We start from the raw sequence: 16,437 nt of genomic DNA, 5'->3' as shown, positions 1-16,437 counted from the left end.
CACAATTGTACCTTGGATGATTTGCCTCTTCTCCATGCGCCTTCAATCTAAAGCATGAAATCCAGCTCATTACTGTAATGGACTGTCAACCAACTCCAGAGTGAATCATCACAGGCCAGCAAGAAAGCCAGCATGTGCACTCAGGGAATGCAACTGATCCCAAACAGTCCAACACAACCAGAAATTTGCACATCTGTAAGAACAAGACTGCAGGGGCTTCCCTTTGAATGCCTAGCCTGCAAAGTGGGGCTCAGAGCTTAATTCTACGTGCCCAGACTCCCTGCACAGAGAGAGCAGCAGCCACTGAACTGAGTTATGCTTCTTCCACCTTTGCATCAAAACACAAACCAGAACACCTGGTAAATCAGGCTTCACACTGTACTTGCTAAGCTTGAGCCAGCATGAAGAGAATACAAAACAAAAAGCTCATTTGTACTCCTACCTCTGCCCTCAGTGTCAGCTCAAGAGTGGGGACTGCAAAAATACATTCACCCACCTGTGCTGCATTACACGTACCACAGCTTTCTCCTGAGACACCTGTAGTCCCAGCATTTCACAATCAATGGCCCCCAAATGAGCCACATAGATTGAAGGGAGATGAAAGAAACAGTGAATACTTCTTGGCTCCTTCAAAGAATTGCAGGGCTTCTCTCTCATTCTAAGAGGCAGACAGAGAAGGGAGCACTCACTTTACCAGTGTAAATACACACAAATACCAGTCTAGTACTGGCACCCAGAAAAACTCAGGTCTGATGCCATATTAAGTCTGGGAAGGCTCAATTATTTATCTCCCTCCTTGTGGAGGGCAACTGAGAGGAGCCCTCATCAATGCCTGTAAGTATCTGAAGGTGGAGGGGCTGGGTGCCAAGAGGATGTTTCCAGGCTCATCTTGGTGGTGCCAAACAATAGCAGAATAGGCAAAGGGCAGAAACTGATGCACAGGAAGTTCCACCTGCACATGAGGAAGATGCAGGTGACCACAACACTAGAACAGGTTGCACCATCCCCCTCACCAAGAATACTCAAAAACAGCCTGGATGCAATCCTGCACCATGTGCTCTAGGATGGCCCAGCTTGAGCAGGGACATTGGACCAGATGACCAGATAGTCTCTTCCAACTTGACCCATTCTGGATATCATTCTGCAGATCCCCATTTCAGATGCCAACATCCTGTTTTCCTGTATGACCTGAAGCAACTGAATGATACAGAAGGTGCCCTGTCATACAAGCTGTGGAGCAGCACATGACAAGTATGTGCATCAAAGTTAAATGTCTTCCCCTATACCACAGCAGTCACTATTTGTTAGAACAGCTAGAGAGGAGCCTCCTACAGATAACATTCAATAAAATAACCAAGAAAATAAGTCCACTAAGATAAGTTTTTCAACTCCAAAATGCCAAAGCATCACTATTGAGTTAAGTGGTGATAAGGCTTCTCATCTTATTAACATCTTATTAACTTCTCATCATATTAACATCATTATTAACATCTTTAATATGAAAAAAAAAACAACCAAAAAACAAACCGTTGAGTGAAAAGTTGAAGCTTTTGTCAAAAGTCAAACAGCTCTGGAAGCACTACACATTTTGCATCTGTGTTTAATTCTGCATTTCAATAACACAGGCAAAAGAGTTATGATAAATTAAGAAACTCATCATAACTTGAAAGCCATATTGTGATTAATCCATGCAAGCTACAAAAGTAAAAATTTAAGTGTGGATTGCTTGACTGCTACTAAAACATCCACAACATAAAATCCAACCAATATGCAAACATACCACAGGCATACTTAAAATATCCTATACAGTAAAATTGGTTTTTTCCCCACAACATCTGTTGCGCTAATTGATATCCCTCATCCTTCTTATGAAATACCACCCATGAACATATAATTAAGATTTATCCAAGAACTAAACTTTCATGGAGACAATCTTACTGCAGGACTAGAAGGACAAAAGTTCTATTTTTAGAGGTAAGAAAATGCTTCCAAGAGCAATTGCCACAATGAGGCACTATTCTCTAGTGCTGCCAGATGTGAAAACAAATTTAATACAGTAAATCACTGTTAATTCAAACCACTGACAGGAAACCCCACTGCAAATTACTGAATTTTACAGATTAGCAAGTAAATTAACAAAATAAAAAGCTAAAATAAATTCCTAAGACTGCCATCCACATTCACTGTAACACCTGCACAATGCTTCTAACCCTGATTTATCCTCAAAGAAGCAAGAATCATAAGATATACTACAATGAAGTGACATGTACAAAGCCACATGTCCCATTTCACTAAGACTTTGTGACGAGCTGCAGCTGGCTGATGCACAACATATGTGCTGTGCACTGTAAAAAGCGTTTCAGTAGCAGGTTGTCTTTGGTTTGTTTAGGTAACCATTTGCCAAGTGGTATAAAAACATGAGTAAAATAGAGCCAGAGCTTTAGAAAGCCTCTGAAAACCAAAGGAGGTGGGTTAATCTGTCAGGCGGGGGAGTTAATGGATTCATTTGTTGACACTGGGACCTAATCCACACTGTGCCTAGAAGACACTCTGCTTTGGACCAGCGCTCAGCTGTTATTTTTTATATTGACACTGCACAACACGGAGATAACCTGAGCCTAGACCAATAAACACACACCTGAAGTTCTGGATCATAAATTTATACAAATAAAGAATGTTTATATTCAAGCATAATATATGGTCAGTTATTTTCTGGAGTTCAAAGGCCAACTCCAGTGTCAGGTTTTGACTGCTGCTTCACAGATGTTTGGATCCAAACTGGAGCAGTGTCACAGCTCCTTTATTTTAAATACAGAACCAGTTCATCCCCCTACAGGTTCAGGAACTCATCCAGCCAGCACAGACCCCTTTTTGAGTCCCACAGAATTTATTATTTGAACGGCATAATCAAGCCACCACCTTTAGGAACTAACTAGGGCTCCTCACTTAATCATGTGTGCAACCCAAGTCCACAGTATTTCCAATGATTTGCCTGTTTTGGTCTGTGATATTACCTTGAAGCAGGAATATGAAAGCTTATCACTAAACATTAGAAAATAAGTGGGAGATGGAATAATTAGGCTTATCCTTCTCTAGCGGTGAACTGCTTTCTGCTCATTTGGGACTCAATTCATGGTTTCTGCGCTTGCAGTGATCAACACATGGATGAGTTTTGCCACTGACTTTTACATCAAGACTGGATGAGTTAGTGAAAAACAACATCATCTTTTTTGAATCCTCCCCAAAGGTCTTTCAATTGTTTTTGAAACCTGATGGTGCTCCAATTCACGCACTGTGATTTAACTTGAATCCAAGTCACGGTCTGTCAAACAAATATCAAAGCACTTATGACAGCTAGATGCAAGCGCTGAGATAACTTCTAGAAAGGTACACCAAGCACTCCTGGGGATGATCCCTGAGAGGCAAAAGGATCAGTTCTCGTAAGGGGAAAAAAAAGGAATCAATTTCTTGCAAGATTAACAATGGTTAGAAAAATAGCTGCGCCTCTGAAATTTGAGGTATTTCAGGTCAGTGCTAGTTGCATCCCTGTCAACCACACTTAAATCATACACTGCACATCCACACTGTAGCAATTAATCTTGATGACCCAAACCAGCACTTTTCTTTTTTGCATTACCCTGGGACACAAAATCCTGTTCACACAGCTCGAAAGGGCCAGAAGAAAACCCCATTAAAAACATCTTCTGTCCTGCAAGTAATGCCTAATAAGCAAAGAAGCTCTTGTATTAGTTTCAAAAGAGATAAAATTCATCACAAGACCAGAACAGAAAGTTTATTCCACTATTTATAAACACATTTTGCTTCCAAGAAAGAAAACAACCAATTACGTACAGTCTTCCTCCAAGAGCAGAAAGCTGGTTTACCACAGCAGAACCACCTGTTACTCTGCATGCAGACAGGTGGAGGGTGCTGAGGAAGGGATTGCTTTGTTATCAAAATGCCCCAAAGATTTCAGGCTGTTGCCTGGCTTCAAGACTCATTAAAGATGGTGGGAATGCCATGAACTTTAACAGCCTTTGAGTGAGCCTACACTTCAGATTGCTATCACAAGAAGATACTACATTTCCTACTGAAAATTACCTCCACATCCTTTAAACAGACTTAATCCAGAAACTACGGCTGCCCCATTCATTCTTCTCCATCAATAAGCAGCACATTTTGCAAAGAAAAGTCCAGAAAGAGCTTCTTGAAACTGCTACACAGCAGAACTTCAGCTTGGGTGTTCAGCAAAAGGACAGGATAGACTTGCAAAGTCAGCACCAGCAAAACTCAAGAAAACTACTGAATTGATTACCATGAGCCAATGGGGACAATGTAATTGAAAGTGTCTCCTCAAGATTAATCTCCACAGTAATCAGCTCCACCCCAGTGCGTGATGTTTTATTTGGAGGTATTCTGTGCCTTGAAGAATGTGCATTTCACTTCCTGTGGTAATGCTTTATATCTTAAAACAATCAGTAGATAGCAATAATTCCAATAATCTGAATACCAAACACCAATATTAGTTTTTCCTTTTCCGATCATCAATGGATAAAGAGGTAAATGAAGCATAAAATAATAAAAAGTAACAAGAGATTTTTCTTTTACTCAGTTCAGGAGCTAATTGGTCAATAAAAAATTACTACATGAGATGTTTTACTAATGGAACACTTTAAAAAGTATTTATATATATATATATATAGCTGTGCTATTGAAATTTAATGCATATTGGCCTGAAAATTTATTGTGTTTCTATTCCCTGAATAGTATGCATAAGATCTAAAAATCTGTCATTACTGCAATAATGCTGATATTAGCTTTTGACCAGTCAAGCCATTGCAGTCTTTATACCCTCTTCATCTATGATAAAGCTGCTAAGGTGATTCATTAAACTGCTTTCCACTACAGTGTGCTTTATTTATTTATTTTCAGGACACAGGATACCAAGCATAATATTTATTTACAGAAAATGAAGTTTTAAAAACTACAGCATGGCATTTTTCTACAAGATTATTTTAAAAAAAAGGCATGTTTCAACTGAGAGTTAAATAGCAAGCACATGGTAATCACTAGCCTACCATATGAGTGACAGAACTTACTGTGTATCAGATATGTATGGGAGCTTTTCCTCTTCGGTTTGTGTAAATTCACAAAATTTCAGATACAAGCATCTTTGACCAATCTCACAAAGAGATGCACAAAACTAGACCACTGCTTGAAATCTTATCAAATTACACTGTATTTAGCCCTTCTGTAAAATTGCCTGGTTTTATCATAAAGGTGAATTTCTTTGGTAAATTGAGGAATAGTGTGGTGTGCTTCACTTCACACCAAAATATAGCAGTCATCTGCCTCATCCCTTAAGCCCTAAATGCTTCTTCTGAAAGCAAGCTGCTATAAATCTCTGAGTGTTAGAAACTTCGAGCTGTTTTATTCTCTGGCTGTCAGTGGTTCACAGGTAAGCCAGAAGCCTTTATTATGTCTAAGAATCTATCTAAAAAAAATAACCTCCCTGATCCAAAAGGAAGGTGAATAAAGCATTCCACAGGAAGGCAGCATTAATCTGCTCAAACAATTCAATGGTTTTTCTCAATGAGAAAAGCTGTCCCTGTGGTTTTCATGGAATTATATTCAGCTAGTTTCTTTCAATTTGTCCAGCTTTCCAAGGGCAAGTTAAGGTGGTTTACACTGCCAAACCACGGTTTACAGTCTTATAACAATAGGGCATGTTAATGTTGGCAGCAACACAAAGGAGTTGCATTTTCATACCAATCTACTGTTTATGAGCAATAGTGCACTTGGTACATACAGCCTTGCCTCATCGTCACCCATGCATGCTTTGGGGATTTTTTTTTCTTTACTGAAATACAAGCCGTTCAAGTGTTCTGTTTACTGCAACTATGAGGTGAGAAGGGTGAATTCCTACTGTGTTCATACACTTGGGTACATTCTATGTTGAGTGTATTCATGAGGTTAGCATGGAAGCAAGAAACCAACTCAGGAAAATGAATGAAAGTTCTAACTCAGTTTTCTAGATCCAGACAGCACTGGTTCAGACAAAGACAAAAAAAAGCACTACCCTGCCTGAAAGGACAATATTGTGTCATTTGAACACGCAGCAGGTCCAAGAGGCAAATCCTGCCACAGGGTGTAGTGCTCTATGTATGTCTCACCCCTGTGAGGGCTGCCAGGGTGGAATTGACTTGTGTGCATTCTCACCCCTGGCAATTAACGTACCACAGGCATCAAAAGGGCTACTCCCCCATTTCTAACTGCAATGCACTAAGTTACCTGACAAACTCGCCAGGAAGGCTACACAGGAGCCAAGTTACCTTTTTAGATACTCAGGCATAAGGCATCAGTAAATACGCTCTGATACAATCTGATACCTGAGTAATGATGGGTAAGGCAGTAGCCTGAGGGGCTAAGTACAAGACACAGCATCTTCTGCTTTTTGCACAGCTCTGTTCATCTCCTAAAGGTAGAATTAAGCGGCAAACACTAGTGTTTGACATTTAACAGCAGGGGCTTAGTCAGTGGTCTCAACACAGTTAAGGGAGAACAGCTATCACCATAAATAAGCAACTATAAAAACCTGTCCAGTTTGATGACAGGTCCATCAAAATCAGAAAGACATCTGGTAATATGAGAACTAGACTAACTATCCTTCCATTCTCTCACTCTAGCCTTCCAGAAAAGGCTTAAAAGAGGAATGAGTAAAAGCCTTTATTGCTAAAATCTTTTCTGTGCCTATTCTAAAAAACTCCTGCTCCATAGCAAGGCAGCTACCCACATTTTCAGAAATGCAGGAACTAGTAAAATAGTAGGTATGAGACAAAAAAGCATAATTTGTCAAAATAGATTGCTAGTTACAGTTAATGTCCCCACAAAGGCACTTGAGGAGCGACACACGCGCTATAAGGCATTTTGCAATCTAATTCGGTTACGCTTGCCTGAAACATAACACAAATCCCAGCACAACACAGGCTCCTACTTAATTAGATTCCCTAAGAAAAGTCAGTCGGAGCCATATGGTATTTTCCTCAGCAGTTACGATAAACTGACCTTGATACTCGGCAAACGCACGCTGCTCCTGTCTGAGGCATAAATTACAAGCGCAGCGTGGCGGGATGCTCCCATGAAACGGGGACAGCGGCAGCGCCACGCTGAAACCCTCCCCGGGCTCCGGGGGAAGTTGATCAAGAGTAAAACACTCCAATGATAATGATGATGATGATGATGCACTGCAGTGGCAGTGCTGGAAGAGCCACGCGGTCAGCAGAACACCACGAAGCTGCTCAGACATCTGTCCGGTAATTAAAGCACAGCCTAACGCCGCGCTGCCGCGGAGGAGCGGCCCGCCTCGCCCCCGGACGCCGCGGACAGCGGCGGCCCCTGGCCACCAGCCCGCCCCGACACCCGGCCCCGCCCGACCCCTCCCCAGCAGCGCGGGGCCCCCCACGGCCCGAGCCCGGCCGGCCCGACGGGCGCTGCGGCCCCGCTCCTCGGCCCTGCCGCAGGCCGGCCCCGCGCTGCCGCGGAACAGGGACCCCCAGCGCACCCCAGACCCGGGCCCGGCCCCGGCCGTACTCACCCCCGGCCAAGTGCGAGGGCTGCACCACAATGGCAGGCGGGCGGGAAGCGCCTCGCTCTGGGGCACTTGCAGAGCCACCACCAGCGGCTGCGCCCCGTCGCTCATGCACGGCGGGGTCTGCGGCCACTCCGCGCCGGCCCCCGGCCACCACCTGCGCGGAGCCGCCGGGCACAGGCGCCCCGGTGCCGCTCCGCACCGGCCGGTGCAAGGCGAGAGCTGCTGTCGTCTCCTCCTCCTCCTGCTGCTGCTGCTGCTTCTGCCACCGCCGCTGCTGCTGTCGCTGTCGCCTTGAGCCCTCCCCGCCCCGCCGGACGCGCCGAGTGCTGCTGCGGTGCCGGCGGCGGCACCTCCCGCCGCGCACCGGCACCTGCCCGGGCGCTGCCGCCAATCGCCGGGAAGGGGCCGGGCAGGGGCGGGGGCGGCGCGCCCGGCAGGGGCGGGAGTTGCGCGGATCTCCGCGCCCCGGTGCGCATCCGAGCCTAAAGCTGCGCCCCCGACAGGCAAGCACCGGGCTGCCGCCGCCCCGGCGTGTGCCCTGGGCCCGCCGCTGTCACCCCCGCTGTCACCTCCGCCGGCCGGGGGGACACCTGCGGCCCGCCCGCCGCCTCAGCCCAGCTGGCCGGGCGAGGCAGGGACAGGCACAGGTGCTGCCCGGCGGTGCCCGTCTGGCCCTGCCGGGGTGCGGGCCGCCCGTGGTGGGTGTCTAGCAAAGGAAAGGAAAGGGCGATTGTTGGGAGCGGACGAGAATTCCATCCATATGGACGAGGCGCACCGGGCAGTCGTAAGGAAGGTGCGGCCTGGTCAGTCGTTCAGCTTATCTGTGAGTCACTGCTGTAACGTGGAAGCGCTTTTTTTGTGTCCTGAATCACGGCAGATTTTATTGTTTCAGGCTAATTACTTTTCCCCTGGTATTATTTTTCGTTCCCCTTTTTTTGTTGTTGGTGTTTTGGTTTTTTTTCCATGCTTACTTAACTTCATTTTAAAGTAGCTGCAGCTGTTCACTGCAAGGTATGGACTTATTTGATCTCAGCCAAAGTGCTTTGTCAAGACAGATGAATTCAATAAATTTTGGCAGGTTTTCAAAGAAAACATTTTCTGGGAGAGTATTTTTGTTTACATGAATTTCACGGTATAACAAATAAACTGGTTTAGCAAACGTTTACTTCTATGCTAACCTACACTTGCCTGTGTTAGTAAAAAGGTGCCACTCTGTGAGGCAGACATCACATTCATTTCAAATGTGTATGCAAAGAATAAACAAACAAAAACAACTTTAGGAAGTACTCTGCATCAAACATCATTTCGTATTTCCCAAACACATCTATAGGTAAATACATGGCTCAGCGTTTCCCAAACAGTAGAAATTTCTTCTTTAAATAATAACAAGAAACAGAAGCAGTCATTTTCAGCACTAACATTTTTTCAAGAGCAACATGACATGGCAACAAATCAGGGATTGACTTAAACAATAGGTCACACATTGCCTGTATTAGAAGAGTAATCAATAACACACTTGAGTACTTTTAATAATTGAAAAAACATCTGGCTAGAAAACCCTCTCCAATATTCCAGCTGAAAAACTGGAAGAATAATGTTTTTAAATCCGCCACCAAAACCAGCAATTCTATAATGCTTATGATTATACAACCATGAAGTCAAACAGATAAAACTGTTTGAGATCCTGCTCCTCACACTCAAACTATTAAGCTAATATTGAGTTCAAGAGTAATGTCTTGCCCTTGCCTCAACATTCTGCAAAAACACAGAGTGATTTTTTCCTTTCAAGGTAATATTTCACATTTTTCACCTCTGGAGATAAAGCGTTGCACTTGAGGCTCTTTCATTCCACACCAGTACAGTAACCGATACGTCTTTACATGTTTACATAAATCAATATATTTTTTCATCTTTACATTTACATGTTTTTACTGCAACAGTACTCCACAGGGAAGGCATTAATCAGTGGCACAGCTAAGCCAGCTACTAACAACTGACAGAGTACCGCTGAAAGAGGGGGAAGGGAACAATGCAAAAGTGAAGAAATACTGTAATCACATTGTGGATACTGTGCTGGACTTCTCTATTTGACCGTATCCCCACCTTATTTGTTGGATGCTATATTTGTCCTCATCTACAGGTTTTGGTGTCTCACGTGGAGACAAAACAACTTCTCTTTGCATCAAAAAGAAAACAAAAGCCCCAAACCTGCATAAAATGTCTTTTTCACCCCTACAAGCCAAATCATAAGGGGTGGGTGGGGAAACTGAGATATGCCAGGCTTTCCCTGGAATCACATGAGATACAGCCATTGACTAATTAAAATAAGTATCTAAATAAGCATGCGGAATAAACAGAAGTCTTAGGCAGAGAAACTATCCAGAGGCAAGTCCCTAGTGGTGACATGGGAATTTTTACCCCATGAGCAGCACCTGGCAGTTGCAGAGAGGAGCAGGGCACTGAGAGGTGCAAGGGATACAGGCAAGAGTGAGCAGTCATCAGGGAAAGAAGACTGCCCTGCACACTTTTCTCACATCCTATAGTTCTGAAATTCCCAGTTCTCCATATATTCACAACAGTTAGGATAAACTACAGACCATGCAATCTTTCAGTGACAATAACCTCATTGTGGAGAGAAGCAAAAAAGAAGTCGGACCCAGGGAACACATCTGTAGTAACAGCAACCATGGTGCTGTTTAGGCAGCAACATGGGAAAAATCTTGTAAAAATGGGAGGCAGATCTGGTAATAATGGGGTGCAGGACAAGAAAATAATGTGTTTTCTTGGTGGTAAGTTTCTCTTGTCACAATACAGCCTTTTTCCATAAAGAAAAAAAGTCATCCAAATGCAGACCGAAATAAGCAGGCTGGTATTGCTTGGAATGCTCAGCACCAAACCCAGTGATGCCATAGCTGGTGGCTACAAGGCTGCAGTGGCCAACAGGTGACTCTCCAGGCTGTCCCTAAGCTGTGCTGTGTAACCAGCTGGCTGCACTGGTGTGAGGAGGTCAGGGCAGGCTGCTGCCAGGACCTGTGGGCCCCTGCCTTAACCTGACAGCAGTAGTTTTGGGTAGGAGGTCCCACTCTACAAAGAACTTCCCTCTGCCCTCAGCATCCGTGGAATGGGGCTGCCAGTCATAGGAAGACTTTTGGAGCACAGTTCATATGATCAGGAGTTTTGGCCATCTTTTGTACAGTATACAATTATTGTAAAACCTTCAATTAAATTGTTTTTTTGGAAAATAAGACTTTTTCTGGGTTTGGTATTCCCTCAGAGGATACACAGTGGAGTGCAGAAATATGATGTTAGCCAATGTGCACAGTCATGCTGGATTATTCGTTGACAATCACAGACCACTCCCAGAGGACTTTGTGAAGTTTGCTTTCGGAGTGTCCCAACCTTCTCAATAAAAATAGGGGTTTTAATAGGGAAATTGGAGATACAAATATGGACAGTACTTGCTGAAAAGCCACCAGCTGCTATGTTAGCCATGAGGACCATTTATGAATTTATTCCAGTCTACTGGTATTTCAAGGCAGCAAATGAAGACAGTAATAAGTAATTAAGTTTCTCTTAATTTCAACTGATCTCTTAAGGCCTCAAAGTATTTTCACAAAGTGTAGTTAACAATAATTTGACGGTAATAACTTGGAAGTCCTTGTAACCTTTTATCTTATGGTTTTAAAGAACTTCATAAACACAAATCACATATTACAAAGTGTCTATGCAAAACATAGAGTATTATGATAAATAAGTTAAAATATTTAAGTTATTCATAGGCCATAAGAAAATGAGTAAGAAGAGAAAGAACTGAAAAGAATGAACACATTTTTAACAGTACTTAGTATGTAGGGCATAACATTTGATATTACATTTTACCATGACTTTACTTTGGAAATTTCAACAGTCATGCTTCCTGCCCCACAAGCCTCACAGTGTACGGAGGAGCTCTGATAAATGCTAAATGTGGAAAGAGATAAAGGAAAGCTGAGAGAAGACAGGATTAAGTTTATATACCTACTCTAGTAAAGGAGACAGCTTGAGGAAGTTTTGGTATTTACCAAGCAGCAGCAGAATTCAGGCAAGCTAACACTTTGAAAAGACACAAATTTACCAAACTCTCACAACTGGGATGAAATCAGTTGCAGACAAACTGTAACTAATGCAGAAAAAACAATTTTTGATTGTTGGGCGGAGAGAAAGGAGGGTTTGTTTTGTTTTGTTTTTGTTGTGGTTTTGTGGTCAATGAAAAGGCAACAATGGGAATATGAGCTAGTAAGAGAGATGGTAGAGAAAAAGCATATGATACGTAATTAGTAAGAGAAATTCTTTCCCTGATTATTGGAAAGAATGGGAATAATCAGAATGCTAATAAGTTGTAGAAGAGAACATGGTGCTGCTGTATTGCGTTACTGTAGATTTGCTCATTCTTTCAGGGTGCATAAATGCAAGCTTGAAGGTGTTTGCAGAAGAAGCTGCATGCAAAGAAATGAAGACTCTTTCAGTCCTCTTCCCTTGTGACTGTCACTAAATGGGTATGGGCAAGGACATTAAGTTCCTACATTTCTGCAAAAGAAAAGAAAATTCTTAAAAAGGTGTGGTGACTTCTTCAATTTCCCTGATGAATGGACTTCATTTTTTGGCAGTGGCTGAAACATATGAAACAATGTGAGGATGCCCTTCATCCTCAGGGAGTGGTTTTTTGTTTCTTTGTTTATTTTTTCTCCATTTAGCCCCACCTTTCATGCAATAACTCTTTCTTAGTCATAAATCCGAGGATGAGCAAGCAGCAGGAGGGATGTGATCCACTGATGCTTTTCTTCAGAGCTGCATTTGTGTCCTGGGCAAAGTGGCACTGAGGATGTGGTAGCATCTTTAGTATGGCTCAGCTCTGCTCTCTTCTACACAAATTGAAAAAAATGAGAAAAAGCTCTGTGATGCCCAGGGGAGAAATAAGAAAAACCATGCAAGTCTCCAACTAAACAGGAAAATGCTCATATTAAGGCAGATTTGAATTCACAGATTCAAGCACTGAACAAACAGAAGCGAATGTTGGTTTAGCTCTTGATCTCTTGTGTTTAGTGATATGTTCTTTCAGCTTCATTTGATTTCTTTGTACCAGAATCAACAGACAGCTATGAAATTTTGGGTTTAAAACAAACCCATCTAAAACTATTATGCCCGCAGCTCTCTTTTGGGTTTATTGCTTCAATTCTCTAGCACCATCAGGAATTTTTTATTTTACTTAACACCTCTGATACCTAGAGCTAGACTACAAGAATACATTCTAGAAGGTAGCTTTTCATAAAAAGACTATAAAATGTTTTTCTTATTCAAATAAATTGAAGTTTTTCATTATTTGAAATTATTAAAATCAAAGTTGTCATCAACCCAACTGCCTTTTGCTAAAGCTGATAAATCAAGGTGATAGTGTTAAAAGCTTTTCTGTCCCTTATTATAACTCTATACAGAAAAAGTATCCTCAGATGCATAGAATATACATTATATAATTCTATGCTTATATTTTACAAGCAAAACCACAGCAATAATGAAACAAATCTTTATGAACAGAGTCTTAAAATCCTAGGCAGTACAAAACCAGTGAATTCCTTTAAGGAAGATTAGTCAAATTTAAAATACTTTCTATTAACTTCTTATATTTTAGTACATCTTGAATAAAGTAGTTTTCAGATATTCTTTTTTTTTTTTTTAAAGAAACCCTAATCCTGACAATAATTTCCACATGGAAATGAGGTCAACAAAACCAGATCAGCTGAATTTTCCAACCAATTGTTTGGGGATATAAGATTTAACCATTTCTGAGTCAAAGAGAAAATTCATCTTTCCAAAGAGAAAAAGTTTGCTCACTTTTTTCCCCCTTCCATTAGACCATTGGATGGAAATAAATAAAATTTCATCCACATTTACAAAATTTTTGTTTTAGCCATATTACATTGAAGTCCCTTCTTCTGTGATATTCATCTGTTCAGAATCAGCAGCGCATGGCTGAAGAAAAAATGGATGTTGCAAACAGCAAAAGTGCCTGGTGAGAGTGAGGCAAGCTCTTTGCTAATGACACTGGCTAGTTCGTTAATGTTTCTTAGCCTTGCTAGTTAGATACACTGACTGGTAAGGTTTACCAGGAGCAGAAGTAACAGATATTTTGAGAATCTTTTCTCCATGATACATCTAGCAGAGATGGAGATTAAAATAAAAATTAGCAAACAAAGGCTATTTCACCAATGACTCTTTAGAAAGGTAGTTTCTGTCTTCCCAAACCCAAAGCTTAGTGGCAAATGCATAGCAACAACAGTCAAAGCATTTAAAAGAAAGTTGCCTACCACCACCTCATTCCACAAAAAGACTGAATCAAAGTATTGTGAAAGTAGATGTGTCTGATGCTGGCACATCTAATCATGTTACTGTTTGAAATATTCTTGCACAACCTCTCACATGCCTTGATTAGGTTCAGTTTGAGCTCGTTCTGTACAAGTGCATAGAAAATACATTGTGCTTGTTTCAAAGAGCTTACAACATGAATGCTTTAATTCCTCTCCTGGATTTTCTATAATCAGTTTGTTACTTGGTGTTTTCTCATACACAAAGTAAAATTCTTCTCATTTAATTTACCCCCAAAAGAACATGGGATATACTGGAGGAGGATTATATCTGTCACAAGCTGCAGAAATGATTGTGTGCTTTTATTCAAATCAAATCCTCCAGGGATTGTCCCAAATACACACAAGTTTCTTTTTTCTGTGTCTGCCTTGGGACCCGAGATCAGCCGTTTTACTTTTCCATCTTGTTTCAAAGGTATTGTGTCTGACAGGACCATGTCACTTCACCTTGCGTTGTCCTTGAGGAGGGCTGCAGGCACTGCATGGATGCACTCTTCTTCTGCAAGACCATCATCAGCCCTGCAAGACTTATTCCTTAACCCCTTCCACTCTGCCCAAATTAGCAACAGCTAGACTTCAGGAATTTTTCATGTTTATAATTCTTATGAGAACCACCTTTCCAGTGTGCAAACTGGCATACACCAGCTGTCCAGCAGACCCAGGCCCAGATTGCATATGTCCTCTTTCCCTGCTCAGCTCTGAAACTCAGCTCTCAGACACACTAGTAGGGTGTGTCACTCCAGACAAATATTTATATACTAAGCTTCATTTCCTTATCCCAGTTCCTGGTGAATGTATAAAAATACAGTCACTAGAATTTTAAAACCTAGAATAGCCACATCTATTAATTAAGTATTTAAGGAGAGAGACCAGTCTCTAATTGCAGAGCTTGAACTGTTTATTTTCCTATGGGAGCCAATTATTGTTGTTCTCCTCAGTGGCATCTCCACTTTAGGGCATGGGGTAATGAAGACAGATGAGTAAATAGTGCATATAAGATATCTGTGAATCATTAACAAAGTCATTAAAACAATTATAGATAATTTTTACTGAAATAGGGTCTAGCACAGAGAATAGTAAGTCTTATTGATATACCATCTGTGATACCAGGAACAGAGAGCTCTGCAGCCAAATCTTAATCCTACAATTTTTTGATAAAAACAAAAACCTTTGGCATTCACTTTGAAATCCCTCAGTTGTTTTCTTGTTGTCATTCTTATGAGGAATTATTCTGATGCAGTAGCTCTTTGCTGACAAGCATCTCTGTGTCAGGAAAGATGCCTGTGACCCTCGTAGCAGGACTTGGGAAGGCTAACAGGATGGTTGCCCAGGTGGGCAAGCATTAGTCCCTAACTGTAAATATTAAGTTGCAGACCAATGTTTTTCTTTAAATACACCTAGGAAAAGCATGGCCATCAACAGCCTTCCTGGGCAGGTTTCTTCATGGAGTTTTTCTTGTGTTGGTTGGTACCAGTGTGCTGCACATGTGCAGCATGTGTGCTGCACGTGTTCCCTGTAACAAGTTGGCATTGTTTGAATCCTCCCTGTATGCAAACCCATTTAGAACAGGCCTCCATCAATGGGCAATAAAGCTGTTACAGCCATCACTGCTTGATGGCTTGATTCTGGAAGAGCAGATGGCCCACACTTCTTACTGGAGATTTCAGCTCATTTTCCTTCAAGTATTTCTGGTTCTGTAGCTTTATTTCCTTGTGCTTGAGCAGCAAAGCTGGAGTGGTCCTGAGATGGCATCTGAAATGCAGCCTCGCTCCCATTACAACACCTGTTGCAGAAAGGTAAGAAATTTGCTCTCCTTTAATGAAACTACATTTAGTGAAGGTTAATAATATTTCTTTTTCTCTGAAACGGCCTGGAATTGTAATTCTTGAAAAAACAAACCTGCTACAATTATGTACTGCTGTGGTAGAAGAGACAATAACGTTTCCACAGCAACTACTAGTAGTGACCCAGCAAACACCCTGAGCATTATGTGACTTCACTACTTCTAAACTATTCAGTGGTCTATATTAAATAGCATTAGCAGGAATAGTTTCAGTTACACTTTTAATGCCCTGTTGATGCACTTGATGCAAATAGCTCTACCACAAGCTATAACTCTATGGAAAAAAGAAAAAAAAAAAAAAAAACCCAAACCAAACTCTCAAACAGAATAGCAAATAAATTGTCAAGCCAATGTTGCTGTAAGACATTAGCTTTTATATCTGAGGTTCATTTGTTTCACTTGCAGTAATATTTTCCTTTCTTGCAACTTAATCTTATCTCTACTACATGCATAAACATTTTAAAACATCTCCATATGAAATACCAAAGAATTTAAAATTACTCTATACTCAAAGACATTACCAAGTTTCTCCACTTGGTGGTAGGGGGTATTTTGCCAGTGGAGAAGTGAAGGGGAATGCAAAAGGATGAGCAGAGAAAATTCAG

The 16,437-nt window shown here is 41.8% G+C and overlaps 1 protein-coding gene and 1 long non-coding RNA gene across 5 annotated transcripts in view; both read right to left on the bottom strand.

The window, feature by feature from the left end:
• Positions 1 to 7,990, bottom strand: part of MYRIP (myosin VIIA and Rab interacting protein) — a 209,077-nt gene extending 201,087 nt beyond the window's left edge. Inside the window, exon 1 of one of the 4 annotated variants that reach the window (XM_064416922.1) lies at positions 7,595 to 7,990. The gene's annotated coding sequence lies outside the window, so the exon portion shown is untranslated. The remainder of the gene's footprint in view (positions 1 to 7,594) is intronic. The other 3 variants (XM_064416898.1, XM_064416884.1, XM_064416895.1) reach the window with 3 other exon arrangements.
• A 1,030-nt stretch (positions 7,991 to 9,020) lies between these two features.
• Positions 9,021 to 16,437, bottom strand: part of LOC135298866 (uncharacterized) — a 107,634-nt gene continuing 100,217 nt past the window's right edge. Inside the window, exon 3 of the long non-coding RNA XR_010360931.1 lies at positions 9,021 to 15,772. This is a non-coding gene — a long non-coding RNA (uncharacterized LOC135298866). The remainder of the gene's footprint in view (positions 15,773 to 16,437) is intronic.

This window comes from Passer domesticus, chromosome 1 (assembly GCF_036417665.1).
Source record: "Passer domesticus isolate bPasDom1 chromosome 1, bPasDom1.hap1, whole genome shotgun sequence".
NCBI classification, from domain to species: Eukaryota; Metazoa; Chordata; class Aves; order Passeriformes; family Passeridae; genus Passer; species Passer domesticus.
This window is presented reverse-complemented; position numbering and strand designations above follow the sequence as displayed.